This window comes from Hyperolius riggenbachi, chromosome 7 (genome assembly GCF_040937935.1).
Source record: "Hyperolius riggenbachi isolate aHypRig1 chromosome 7, aHypRig1.pri, whole genome shotgun sequence".
NCBI lineage: Eukaryota > Metazoa > Chordata > Amphibia > Anura > Hyperoliidae > Hyperolius > Hyperolius riggenbachi.
Genome location: NC_090652.1, coordinates 68,923,220 through 68,937,308, shown reverse-complemented (window position 1 = coordinate 68,937,308; position 14,089 = coordinate 68,923,220). Strand labels below are relative to the sequence as shown.

The 14,089-nt window shown below is 48.2% G+C and overlaps 1 protein-coding gene across 1 annotated transcript in view; it reads left to right on the top strand.

The window, feature by feature from the left end:
* The first annotated feature begins 454 nt into the window (after positions 1–454).
* The window catches only part of LOC137526048 (uncharacterized), a 75,961-nt gene continuing 62,326 nt past the window's right edge, over positions 455–14,089 (top strand). Inside the window, exon 1 of the mRNA XM_068247260.1 lies at positions 455–535. The gene's annotated coding sequence lies outside the window, so the exon portion shown is untranslated. The remainder of the gene's footprint in view (positions 536–14,089) is intronic.

Here is a 14,089-nt window from a genome sequence, read left to right as displayed (position 1 = left end):
GCCTCCCACATGTGCCGGTCACGTAACTACAAACACTTCATCCTTCCGGGTTGAAGGAGGAAGTGTTTGTGACACATGACCGGCGCATGCGGCGCTTGGAAACGCATCGTGGGAGGCGACGTGTACGGACCCGAAGAAGACGTCATTCTGGTAAGATTGACCCCCCCCAACTACACCCCCCCCCCCTCCGCACAGCTTTCCCGGGAGATATCCGGATAGCAACTATCCGGATGTCTCCCGGGTCGGATTTAAGCAGCACTGCTAGTAATACAGGTCTAGCATGTCACAAAATGACGGCAAGGGGACACATTTCGAGTAATTGGCCACCAGTTCAGTTTATGGAGTGTGGCAGGCTATGTAAATTGGCATCATAAAGAATATAAGGTGCAATAACTGGACTGTCACCACCCCACACAGGAGGAATATTCCTCTTCTCTTCCTGCTCAGGCCGGGTGTGTTAGAGGAGAGAGCAAAGATCACATCTCCATTCTCTGCACGCCGACACACAGCAGACAGGAGAGGACAGGAGGACAAGGTAACGTCTGAATGGGAGATACTGGATCCATGCATGGATTGATGGGGGGAGGGTACTTAAGAGTTTAGACACAGATTTGCCCATCTTAGCAGTTTGATCTGGTGGTGGCCAACTTACTCCTTAATTAGAAGCATGAACTGGTAAATGCTTGTGTGCAAACTAAATACAAATGATGTGCATCTTAGAGCCTGTCAATCAGAAAAGTCAGGATGCATGCATTTGACTGGCCAGTTCCAAGAAGCATACAATGTGCATGAACATTGCATGCAAGGACCCATTCACACCAAGGTGCATGTGAGTGCCCATTCATACTCAGGCACTTTGCCCCCATGATTCACGCTTTGCTGATCGCCGTCGCTGCTGCACAAGCACTGCACAAGTAATACTATGCGATTACTAGTCTCACTGCAGGGATTGCACGTTTTTGGGATCATCGCTGATCACTGTGCAGCATGCAGCATTTTCCCGGCGATTGAGATGCGACTCTCATTCACTCAAAATGAGCATCACAAACGCCGAAACATCGCAGAATAGCACAATGCAAAATCGAAGGTTGCAAACACTGGCCGATTTTGTGTTCCAGAGTGTGAACGGGACCTGATTGGCATCTTATTCACCATTTCTTGACTCAAAGACCTGCCCTGAAAAATATGTCAATGCTTTATAAATAAAACATAATAAGAAATTATTCATATTTCATTGCAGCTGTGCAATAAAGATGCAGGCAATACTTTTTGCTGGTAGTTTAGGAGACCATTTTAACATTTGTGAGGCTGAAACGCCTGTTTGTGCCCTGGTATCTGTGCCCCTCATGTATGTGCCCCAGTGTCTGTGCCCCTCATGTATGTGCCCCGGTGTCTGTGCCCCTGGTATCTGTGCCCCTCATGTGTGTGCCCAGGGTCTGTGCCCCTGGTATCTGTGCCCCTCATGTGTGTGCCCAGGGTCTGTGCCCCTCAGGTATGTGCCCCGGTGTCTGTGCCCCTCGTGTCAGTGCCCCTCATGTACTGTATGTGCCTGGTGTCTGTGTCCCTCATGTCTGTGCCCCCAGTGCCTCTTTCCCCAGTCCTCCAGTGCCTGTGCCCCCGGTGTCTGAGACCCCATGTCTGTCTGTGCCACCGGTGTGTGTGTGCTCCTTGTGTCTTTGCCCCTGTTGTTTGTGCCTTCAGTGTCTCTTTCCCTCCATGTTTGTGCCACCCCATGTCTGTGCCCCCATTGTCTGTGCACCTCATGTCTGTGCCCCCGTTGTCTGTGCACCTCATGTCTATGCCCCCGTTGTCTGTGCACCTCATGTCTGTGCCTGTGGCCCTGGTGTCTGTGCACCTCATGTCTGTGGCCCTGGTGTCTGTGCGCCTCATGTCTGTGGCCCTTGTGTCTGTGCACCTCATGTCTGTGGCCCCGTTGCCTGTGCACCTCATGTCTGTGGCCCCGTTGCCTGTGCACCTCATGTCTGTGCCCCCGTTGTCTGTGCACCTCATGTCTGTGCCTGTGGCCCTGGTGTCTGTGCATCTCATGTCTGTGCCCCCGTTGTCTGTGCACCTCATGTCTGTGCCTGTGGCCCTGGTGTCTGTGCATCTCATGTCTGTGGCCCTGGTGTCTGTGCACCTCATGTCTGTGGCCCTGATGTCTGTGCACCTCATGTCTGTGGCCCTGGTGTCTGTGCGCCTCATGTCTGTGGCCCTGGGTGTCTGTGCACCTCATGTCTGTGGCCCTGGTGTCTGTGCGCCTCATGTCTGTGGCCCTGGGTGTCTGTGCACCTCATGTCTGTGGCGCTGGTGTCTGTGCACCTCATGTCTGTGGCACTGGTGTCTGTGCACCTCATGTCTGTGCCTGTGGCCCTGGTGTCTGTGCACCTCATGTCTGTGGCCCTGGTGTCTGTGCACCTCATGTCTGTGGCCCTGATGTCTGTGCACCTCATGTCTGTGGCCCTGGTGTCTGTGCGCCTCATGTCTGTGGCCCTGGGTGTCTGTGCACCTCATGTCTGTGGCCCTGGTGTCTGTGCGCCTCATGTCTGTGGCCCTGGGTGTCTGTGCACCTCATGTCTGTGGCGCTGGTGTCTGTGCACCTCATGTCTGTGGCCCTGGTGTCTGTGCACCTCATGTCAGTGGCGCTGGTGTCTGTGCACCTCATGTCTGTGGCCCTGGGTCTGGGCTCCCAGTATTTGTGCCCCCCGTGTCTACATCCCTGATGTAATAAGAAAACTCTGCTCACATCCTGACCCAGTGAAATTATCACCTAGAACAGAAAGTGAAGGCAAATCTCCTCAGTTGAGACATAGACAAGAATAAGAAAATAAAAAGTATAAAAACACACACGCACGCATGCACGCACGCACGCACGCACGCACACACACACACACACGCACACACACACACGCACGCACACTTTGCTTTTTAAAACAAAAACAGTTGTCTGGCCGTCCTGCTGATCCTCTGCCTCTAATATTTTTAGACATAGACTCTGAACAAGCATGCAGAAGATTAGCTGTTTCTGACATTATTGTCAGATCTGACAGATTAGCCGCATGCTTCTAGTTTCTGGTGTGATTCAGACAATACTGCAGCCAAACAGAACAAGCAAGCAGATCAGATACTTCTGACAAAAATCTGACTCAATTAGCTGCATGCTTGTTTCAGGTGTGTGATCCAGGGCTAGTGCACACCAAAATCGGTATTGCAATTGCTAGCGCTTAGGGATTTGCGACAGTGACTTTGTGAAGAGATTTTCAAAGCGATTTTTGAACGAATGAGCATATTTGCTCATTCATTCAAGGTGAATCGCTCAAAAAAAATGCTACATGCAGCAGGTTTGCGGTTTTAGAAAAATCACAACGCTGCTGTGGGAACTCCCTCATAGGGTTTCAGTAGCCAAGTGCTTTTCAAAGCGCTGGCGATCTGAAAAGCGAGTTCATAGAAGATTTTATTTTTTTGTCACAAGTTAGCGGAAATTGATTTTTATTGTTTTTTTTCACAAAGTGTCATTTTCCGCTAACTTGTGACAAAAAATACAATCTTCTATGAACTCGCCATACACCTAACGGAATACCTTGGGATGTCTTCTTTCTAAAATGTGGTCATTTGTGGGGTTCCTATTAGGGATGCTCATTCGGATTCCGCGGAAATGCAATTTTCGAAATTCCGATCGGAAATTGCATTTCCGCATCGGAATGCGGAAATCGGTAATGCAAGTGCGGTAGGAGGATTTCCGCCGGAAATCGCAGAAATTTCCGCCGGAAATCGCAGAAATTTCACCCAACTTTAACATCGATTTTCTCAAAAACTATAAGGTCTTTTTGAAAACTTTTTTTGCATCTTGTTCACAAGATTCAATTTAATAAACCCTGAAAATTTGGTGTTTCTCGGACCTAAGGGGGCTTTGCTATTAACCACTAAACTCGGCGGATTTTTACTGTAATGTAAAATGCAGAAATCTGTGCATCTGCCTATTTTCTGCATTTTACATTATGGTAAAAATCTGCTGATTTTAGTGGTTAATAGCAAAGCCCCCGTAAGTCCTAGAAAAACCAAATTTTCAGGGTTTATTAAACAGAATCTTCTGAACAAGATGCAAAAAACGTTTTTAGAAAGACCTTATAGTGTTTGAGAAAATCGATGTTAAAGTTGGGTGGAATTTCCGCGATTTCCGGCGGAAATTCCGCATTGGAAAGCGGAAATTGGTAGCGGAAAGCGGAATCGGTAATTTGCATTGGCGGTATGCGGATTTACCGGGGAATCAGAAATTGGCATTTCCGACCATCCCTAGTTCCTATACTGCTCTGGCATTTAAGCGACCCTAAACCGTGAGGCGTAGTCTTGAAACCAAATGTCGCAAAATGACCTGTGAAATCCTAAAGGTACTCATTGGACTTTGGGCCCCTTAGCGCACTTAGGGTGCAAAAAAGTGCCACACATGTGGTATTGCCGTACTCAGGAGAAGTAGTATAATGTGTTTTGGGGTGTATTTTTACACATACCCATGCTGGGTGGGAGAAATATCTCTGTAAATGACAATTTTTTGATTTTTTTTTACACACAATTGTCCATTTACAGAGAGATTTCTCCCACCCAGCATGGGTATGTGTAAAAATACACCCCAAAACACATTATACTACTTCTTCTGAGTACGGTGATACCACATGTGTGAGACTTTTTTGCAGCCTAGGTGCGCTAAGGGGCCTAACGTCCTATTCACAGGTCATTTTGAGGCATTTGGTTTCTAGACTACTCCTCACGGTTTAGGGCCCCTAAAATACCAGGGCAGTATAGGAACCCCACAAGTGACCCCATTTTAGAAAGAAGACACCCCAAGGTATTCCGTTAGGTGTATGGTGAGTTCATAGAAGATTTTATTTTTTGTCACAAGTTAGTGGAAAATGAAACTTTGTAAAAAAAACAATAAAAATCAATTTCCGCTAACTTTTGACAAAAAATAAAATCTTCTATGAACTCGTCATACACCTAACAGAATACCTTGGAGTGTCTTTTTTTCTAAAATGGGGTCACTTGTGGGGTTCCTATACTGCCCTGGCATTTTAGGGGCCCAAAACCGTGAGTAGTCTGGAAACCAAATGTCTCAAAATGACTGTTCAGGGGTATAAGCATCTGCAAATATTGATGACAGGTGGTCTATTAGGGGGCGAATTTTGTGGAACTGGTCATAATCAGGGTGGCCTCTTAGATGACAGGTTGTATTGGGCCTGATCTGATGGATAGGAGTGCTGGGGGGGGGGGGGTGACAGGAGGTTATTGATGGGTGTCTCAGGGGGTGGTTAGAGGGAAAAATAGATGCAATCAATGCACTGGGGAGGTGAACGGAAGGGGGTCTGAAGGGGATCTGAGGGTTTGGCCAAGTGATCAGGAGCCCACACGGGGCAAATTAGGGCCTGATCTGATGGGTAGGTGTGCTAGGGGGTGACAGGTGGTGACAGGAGGTGATTGATGGGTGTCTCAAGGTGTGATTAGAGGGGGGAATAGATGCAAGCAATGCACTGGCGAGGTGATCAGGGCTGGGGTCTGAGGGCGTTCTGAGGGTGTGGGCGGGTAATTGAGTGCCCTAGTGGCAGATAAGGGTCTAACCTGATGGGTAGCAGTGACAGGTGGTGACAGGGGGTGATTGATGGGTGATCAGTGGGTGATTAGATGGCAGTAGAGATGTAAACAATGCACTTTGGAGGTGATCTGAGGGTAGGTTGGCGGGCGATCTGATGGTGTGGGAGGGTGATCAGATACCCATAAGAGGCAGCTTAGGGTCTGATCTGATGGGAGGCAGTGGCAGGTGGTGATGGGGTGATTGCCGGGTGATTGACAGGTGATTGATAAGTGATTACAGGGGAGAATAGATGTATACAGTATACAGGGGGGTCTGTGGGCGGGTGATTGGGTGCCCTAGGGGCAGATAGGGGTCTGGTCTGATTGGTAGCAGTGACAGGTGGTGACAGTGGGTGATTGATGGGTGATCAGTGGGTGATTAGATGGCAGAACAGATGTAAACAATGCACTTTGTAGGTGATCTGAGGGTAGGTCTGCGGGCAATCTGATGGTGTGGGAGGGTGATCAGATGGCCGTAAGAGGCAGATTAGGTTCTGATCTGATGGGAGGCAGTGACAGGTGGTGATGGGGTGATTGACGGGTGATTGACGGGTGATTGACAGGTAATTACAGGGGAAAATAGATGTATACAGTACACAGGGGGGGGGAGGTCTGGGGGGGTCTGAGGTCGTTCTGAGGGTGTGGGCGGGTAATTTGGTGCCCTAGGGGCAGATAGGGGTCTGATCTGATGGGTAGCAGTGACAGGTGGTGACAGGGGGTGATTGATGGGTGATTGATGGGTGATCAGTGTGTGATGAGATGGCAGAACAGATGTAAACAATGCACTTTGGAGGTGATCTGAGGGTAGGTCTGCGGGCGATCTGATGGTGTGGGTGGGCGATCAGATGGCCGTAAGAGGCAGGTTAGGGTCTGATCTGATAAGTGGCAGTGACAGGTGGTAATTGACGGGTGATTGATGGGTAATTGACGGGTGATTGACAGGTGATTGACAGGTGATTACAGGGGAGGATAGATGTATACAGTACACGGGGGGGGGGGGGGCTGGGGGGGGGGGCTGGGGAGAATCTAAGAGTGTGGGGGGTGATCAGGAGCCCCCAGGGTGCAGTTTAGGGACTAGCAAAAAAAATAACGCTGACAGATAGTGACAGGGAGTGGGTGGTTAGGGGGGTGATTGGGTGCAAACAGGGGTCTGAGGGGTGGGCGGGGGGGGGGGGGTCTGAGGGGTGCTGTGGGCGATCAGAGGGAAGGTGGGGGAGATCAGTGTGCTTGGGTGCTTACCTGCGTGGCTGCAACCTGCCCTGGTGGTCCCTCGATCACTGGGACCACCAGGGCAGGAGGCAGCCTATATAATACGCTTTGTATACATTACAAACTTATTATACCTTTGTATGCGGCAATCTGGGAGCTAGTAACCCACCGCCGCTTCCGACCGGCCGGCGGGTTACAGCGCGAGGGGGCGTAGCCTGTCGCCGGCGGTTGATCGCGTCACGAATGACGCGATTGCCGAACAGCCACGCCTGCTGCCGCCGCTGCCGATGGGCTTATTGCGGTCGTTTGGGCCCAGCCCTTGCCGCTGCCCATCGGCTTAAGGCGGTCGGCAACTGGTTAAAGGAATTCTATGAAAGTTGTACTATTTTCTGGCACCAGCATGAATCAATATGGCAAAAACAGTATGAATGGTTGCAGCATATGTTTTTACTGTGCAGTGCTTTTTTTATCTACCTTCCTGACGCCGTCCCCTTAAGAAACTGACGGCGATGGATCACGGGCGAGTTCATTATTTGAGGTGATTTCTCTTTTTTACTGAGGCAGTGGAATCACCAGAGCGCGTTATACAGCGCGTGCCCCTCCGAGCTAAGTTGCTTTCGCTCCGAATCCTTGTTGTGAAAGGAACTTCTGTGTGCCGCTGCTTCATTCGGCTCCATTCGGAGCAATAACGCGCCCTCCTCCAGCTCATTCGTTTGCCAAACAACCAATGAAGCAGCAGCACACAGAAGTTCCTTTCACAACAAGGGTTAGGAGCGAGAGCAACTTAGCTCGGAGGGGCACGCGCTGTATAACGCGCTCTGGTGATTCCACTGCCTCAGTAAAAAAGAGAAATCACCTCAAATAATGAACTCGCCCGTGATCCGTCGCCGTCAGTTTCTTAAAGGGAACCTAAACTGAGAGGGATGTGGAGATTTCCTTTTAGGCTACTTGCACACCAAGAAGTTGCGTTAGGTGCTACGTTAAGGTCGCATAACGGCGTACGTTAAAAAGGGGCGCTGGGAAAAAAGGGCACCGGGTTTTAAACGATAAACATGGATAACGTTTAAAAATATAATGTACTATATTTCGTTTAAAAATAATGTTTTATAAAGTTATAAATCATTAAATAATGTGCATGAAATTGGCAAATGTGAAAACGTTAATCTTCCGTTTAAAAAGTGAAACGTATAATAACGTTTAAAAAAAAATAGTAAGTAACCCTCCCTGTACCTACCCCTAACCCCTAGACCCCCGTGTTGGTGCCTAAACCTAAGACCCCCCTGGTGGTGCCTAAACCTAAGACTCCCCTGATGGTGCCTAAACCTAAGACTCCCCTGGTGGTGCCTAAACCTAAGACTCCCCTGGTGGTGCCTAAACCTAAGACCCCCCTGTTGATGCCTAAACATAAGACCCCCCTGGTGGTGCCTAAACCTAAGACCCCCCTGTGATAAGCATTAATAACGTGTGAAAAAAATATTGTGCTGTTTTTCGTTTAAAAATAATGTTTTAAAAAAGATTGTACTGTTTTTCGTTTAAAAATAATGTTTAAAAAATTATAAGGTACTTATCCGTTAGCCGGGCGCATCCGGCAGGTGGCGCTGTTGTAGCGAATTTCATTCATGCTTAGTTAACGTTAGTGCTGTGTGAATGGAAGCGCCGCAGGTGGCGCTAATTACATTGATACGGCACATAACAATAACAGTGTTAATGGGAGCTAATATGTATTTCAAGTGGCCGGAACTGTTACTTAATGCAATTAAAATGAAGGCGGCGGCAATGTAACAGATGAAGCCGCCGCCTTCGTCTGTTCTTCGTCTTCTTCTCCCCCTTTGCCCTCCTCTGGCTTTTATACAATGCTGGCAGCTGGGGGGGACATGCGTCTCCCCCCAGAGTCGTTCGTCGCAAGAAAACAAACAGGATTCCCTTCCGCGACGAACGACTCTGGGGGGAGACGCATGTCCCCGCAGGCTGCCAGCATTGTATAGAAGCCAGAGGAGGGCAAAGTGGGAGAAGAAGACGAAGAACAGACGAAGGCGGCGGCTTCATCTGTTAAATTGCCGCCGCCTTCATTTTAATTGCATTAAGTAACAGTTCCGGCCACTTGAAATACATATTAGTTCCCATTAACACTGTTATTGTTATGTGCCATATCAATGTAATTAGCGCCACCTGCGGCGCTTCCATTCACACAGCACTACGTTAACTAAGCATGAATGAAATTCGCTACAACAGCGCCACCTGCCGGATGCTCCCGGCTAACGGATAAGTACCAATTATAAATCATAAAATAATGTGTAATCATGAGAAGCAGTTATAAAACAGTAAAAGTCTCCGGGCGCCGCTTATAAAACGTTATTTTTCTCCGGCGCCCTTTTTTCCTGTCGGGCGCCCATTAAACGATATTTATTATGGGAGTGAATGGCGGCGCCCGATTTGTCCACTTGCCTCAGGCGCCCGAATTTACTGTTACCCGCATAACGTGCACCTAACACAACGTATGGTGCTGCAAGTGAGGACGGTAGAGTGAGCCGCGTTAGGCGGCTCGAGTCCTATAATGTCTCCCAGAGTGGCGCTGATTGGCCAGCGGGACCGCGTGATGCGGAGCGAGACACTCCGCATCACGTGGTCCCGCCGGCCAATCAGCGGCCGCCAGTGCAGTGAATATTAAGTAGCCATGTGCGCAGCTACTGTAGCTGGCTCTCCCCGCCTCCTCTCCGCCCCCCACTGCGCATGTGCAAACAGTCTAACGCGGCTATAGCCGCTGTAACGCCGTAGCATGCTGCACTTTCCGGAGAACGTGCAGCATAACATGTAACGCAACGTGGGCTGTGTGAACAGCCCACTTGTGTTACATTGCTGTATGTTGGGGGAGCGTTACAGGCGCACTAACGTGCGCCTGTAACGTCTTAGTGTGTAAGCAGCCTTAAACAATACCAGCTGCCTGACTCTCCTGCTGACCAATTTGCTGCAGTAGTATCTGGATCTCACACCTGAAACAAGCATGCAGCTAATCCAATCTGTCTTCAGTCAGAGCACCTGACCTGCATGCTTGTTGAGGGGCTGTGGCTGAAAGTATTAGATACACAGGATCAGCAGGAGAGTCAGGCAACTGGTATTATTTTAATAGGAAATATCCATAGCCTTCTCACTTTAGGTTTCCTTTAACGGGACGGCGTCAGGAAGGTAGATAAAAAAAGCACTGCACAGTAAAAACATATGCTGCAACCATTCATACTGTTTTTCCCATATTGATTCATGCTGGTGCCAGAAAATAGTACAACTTTCATAGAATTCCTTTAAGTAGAACAGTAGGAACAAAGGGGATTTTTTTTTTTTTTTCAAAAAGACCTTATAGTTTTTGAGAAAATAGATTTTAAAGTTTCAAAGGAAAATAGTATATGGGCCTGAAACCACTTTTATTTAAAAGTTTTGTGGTGCAAAAGTAAAAACGGGGGTAACATGCTTTTCCAGACACATGCATAAAACATACTATGTCACTCTGTAACTCCACCCAACGCTTTTTGTTGCGTAGGAATGCCCCTGATGAGTTGCTACGCAACAAAACATGTTGGGCGGAGCTACAAAGTGACATAGTATGTTTTACGCATGCCTCTTATGCATTGTGCAATGGCTATTCCGCACAGAGTACTTTTGCAGCAAGGCGGTCTGGCATCACGCTGAACTTTTTAAGCATTCAATGCGGATGCTGTCAGGTGCCACACGGATTTTTAGCGGTAGTGCACGTGGACAGGAGTGGGACTTTGCATGTGCGGGCAGTCACCCGGGAGCGAAGCCAGCCTGGAAAAGCCTGTTACCCCCATTTTTGCTTTTGCACCTACACTCGGGGTAGTCGCCACAGATGATTTCTCTGCCCCGGGAGGGATTTTTTGAATGAAATATGTTGTACCCTTTTTAGCTAGCACTTCGCTAGCTACCATTGTCCCCCAAGTCCCTCCACTCTTTTTCGATCGCCCCCGATCGCTGCCGTCATACGTACCCCCGCCCTCTCCCCCCCGGATCTTGCGATGGAGCAGCCTCGCCAATCTGCTCCAGGCTTCGCTATGGGGAGGATCGGGATTGCGCGTGATGTCATGTTCGATCGTCGCCATAGCGATGACTGAAGCTCCATGGGGAGGCTGCGGCTCTCGTGGGATCACGGCTAGGTAACGTATAGCGGCGGTGATGGGGGGATCAGAAGGGTGCGGGGGACTTGGGGGACAATGGTAGCTAGCCTAGTGCTAGCTACAAGGCTAAAACAACTTTAATTTAAAAAATCCCTCCCGCAGACACAGCCTCAGAAACTGCGTACCACCAGGTTTTACACGATTGGAAGCTGGTCTTCCTTTTTTTCTTCTAATTCACTTAGGAATCAAGGAAGGTATTTTCCACTACCACAATTTGATTTTTACAAAACCGCAATCGCGTCTTGGAGCGATTTTTATAGCGATTTTGCAATGCAAGTGTATTGCATATGCAAAATCGTGATCGCAACCCTAGCAATTCAAAATTCGCTAGCGATTTACCATTTTGCGATTCAGCATCGCAATTGGTGTAAGTGGAAAAGGGCCCTAATAGTCTTCTACTCAATCTCTGTCCCCTTTTTAACAGGCACCTTTTTAAAGGACAACTGTAGTAAGAGGGATATGGAGGCTGCCATATTTATTTCTTTTAAGGCAGCAGTGAGCAGTTACCAGGGAGCAACTAGCAGTTACCAGGAAGCAGTGAGCAGTTGTGAGAGTTTGAGAGGCATTTCACTGCCTATCAACAGTCTGTAGGAAAGAGGCCTTAAACAATATCAGTTGCCTGGCAGCCCTGATGGTCTATTTGGCTGCAGTAGTGTCTGAATCACAACAGTAACAAGCATGCAGCTAATCTTGTTAGCTGCAGGTTTGTTCAGGGGCTATGGTTATGGCGAAAAACATTAGAGGCAGAGGATCAGTAGGACAGCTAGGCAACTTGTATTGCTTAAAAGGAAATAAATATGGCAGCCTCCACATACCTCTTGCTATAGTTGTCATTTAATGAACAACTGAAGTGAGAGGTATATGGAGGTTGCCATATTTATTTCCTGTTAAAAAATACCAGTTGCCTTGCAGCCATGCTGATCTATTTGGCTGTAGTTGTGTCTGAATCAAACCAAAAACAAGCATGCAGCTTACCTTGTCAGATCTGACAATAATGTCAGAAGCACCTGATCTGCTGCATGCTTGTTTAGGGGCTATGGCTAAAAATATTAGAGGCAGAGGATCAGCACGATAGTCAGGCAACTGGTATTGCTTGAAAGGAAGTCAATATGGCAGCCTCAATATACTTCTTACTACAGTTGTCCATTAAAACGTATGCTCTCAAGGTAGTGGAGATAGGAATTAGGATTTTGTGCTTTTGCACCTTGTCTGGATGAAAGGAAACATGTTTATTTTAAAGTTTTATTGCAAAGACCAAAGGTCTCTTTTACTTTCGGTAGGAACTTAGCAGAATGAATGCAATAAGGAAGACGAGGATCAGTGACAAGAATAGAGGAATGTGCACATTGTGTCTTTAACGGAGATAAAACACTCTTTCTGTTAATAACTGACTAGAAAAATCTTCTGTATCATAGAAAAATTGTGCATTTTCATCATGGCAGTTTTTTCTTCTGTTTTTTTACTGTGATACGTGTTTAAGGGCTGGTGCACACTACAAGAGCTTTTTAAATACTAGAGATTTTAAAAGGACCCCAAACAGATAAAAATGAAATCAGTACTTACCTGGGGCTTCCTCCACCGCAGGCTGTGTGGTCCCCCGGGGTCCTCCTGGCTCCTCTCCTGGTCATGCTGTTGACTTCATTACCAGCGACACCCGGGCCAAGTGCCGGCCCAACACTTCATGACCGATGAGGCGTAGCAGCCGGTGTGATGACGCAGAGCGTCACCGTTCAGGAAGTGTTGGGCCGACACTCGGCCCGAGTGTCGCCGGTAATGAAGTTGCCATCTGGACCGGGAGAGGAGTCGGGAGGACGCTGAGGGACCTCTTGGCCTATGGTGGGCTGGAGGAGGTAAGTACCAATTTCATTTTTATCTACTGCTCAGGGTCCCCTTAAAAGCTCTTACAAATGCAATGCTATGGGTGATTTTTTACAAAATCACATCGCTCCAGTGTGAACACACATATCACAAAGCGCTTAGAAAAGCTCTTGTAGTGTGCACCAGTCCTAAACACATTATTGCAGCTGTTTTGCATTTGTTGGCTGTGTTTGTCCCCCTAAAATTGGCTTTAGTCTATGACAGGGACTTTAGACTATGGTAGGGATTAGATTGTGAACATCTCAGAGAACAGTTGGTGACATAATTATTATACTCTGTGCTGCAGAAGATGCAAGTGCATGTAAATACATTATAATAATATGGTAGGGCATTACACTATGACTATGGTACAATTATATTTTGAGCTCCTCTGAGGACAGTCAGTGTCATGACTATGTACTCTGTAAAGTGCTGCAGAAGATTTCAGTGCTACAAAAATACATACTAATAATATGGTAAGACATTATACTATGACTATAGTAGGATTAGATTGTAAGGTCATCTGAGGACTAGAGATGGGCCGAACGGTTCGCCGGCAAACGGTTCCCGGCGAACTTCGGTGGTTCGCGTTCGCCTCCCGCAGGCGAACGTTTCCGGAAGTTCGGTTCGCCCCACAATGCACTATGAGACTCAACTTTGACCCTCTACATCACAGTCAGCAGGCCCAGTGTAGCCAATTAGGCTACACTAGCCCATGGAGCCCCACCCCCCTTATATAAGGCAGGCAGCGGCGGCCATTACGGCCACTCGTGTGCCTGCATTAGAGAGAGTAGGGCGAGCTGCTGTCTGTCTCTCATAGGGAAAGATTAGTTAGGCTTAGCTTTTCCTGGCTGCATACCTGTTCAGTGATCCTGCCACTGCATACCTGTTCTGTGAACCCACCCACCACTGCATACCTGTTCAGTGATCCTGCCACTGCATACCTGTTCTGTGAACCCACCCACCACTGCATACCTGTTCTGTGATCCTGCCACTGCATACCTGTTCTGTGAACCCACCCACCACTGCATACCTGTTCAGTGATCCTGCCACTGCATACCTGTTCTGTGAACCCACCACTGCATACCTGTTCTGTGAACCCACCCACCACTGCATACCTGTTCAGTGATCCTGCCACTGCATACCTGTTCTGTGAACCCACCCACCACTGCATACCTGTTCAGTGATCCTGCCACTGCATACCTGTTCTGTGAACCCAC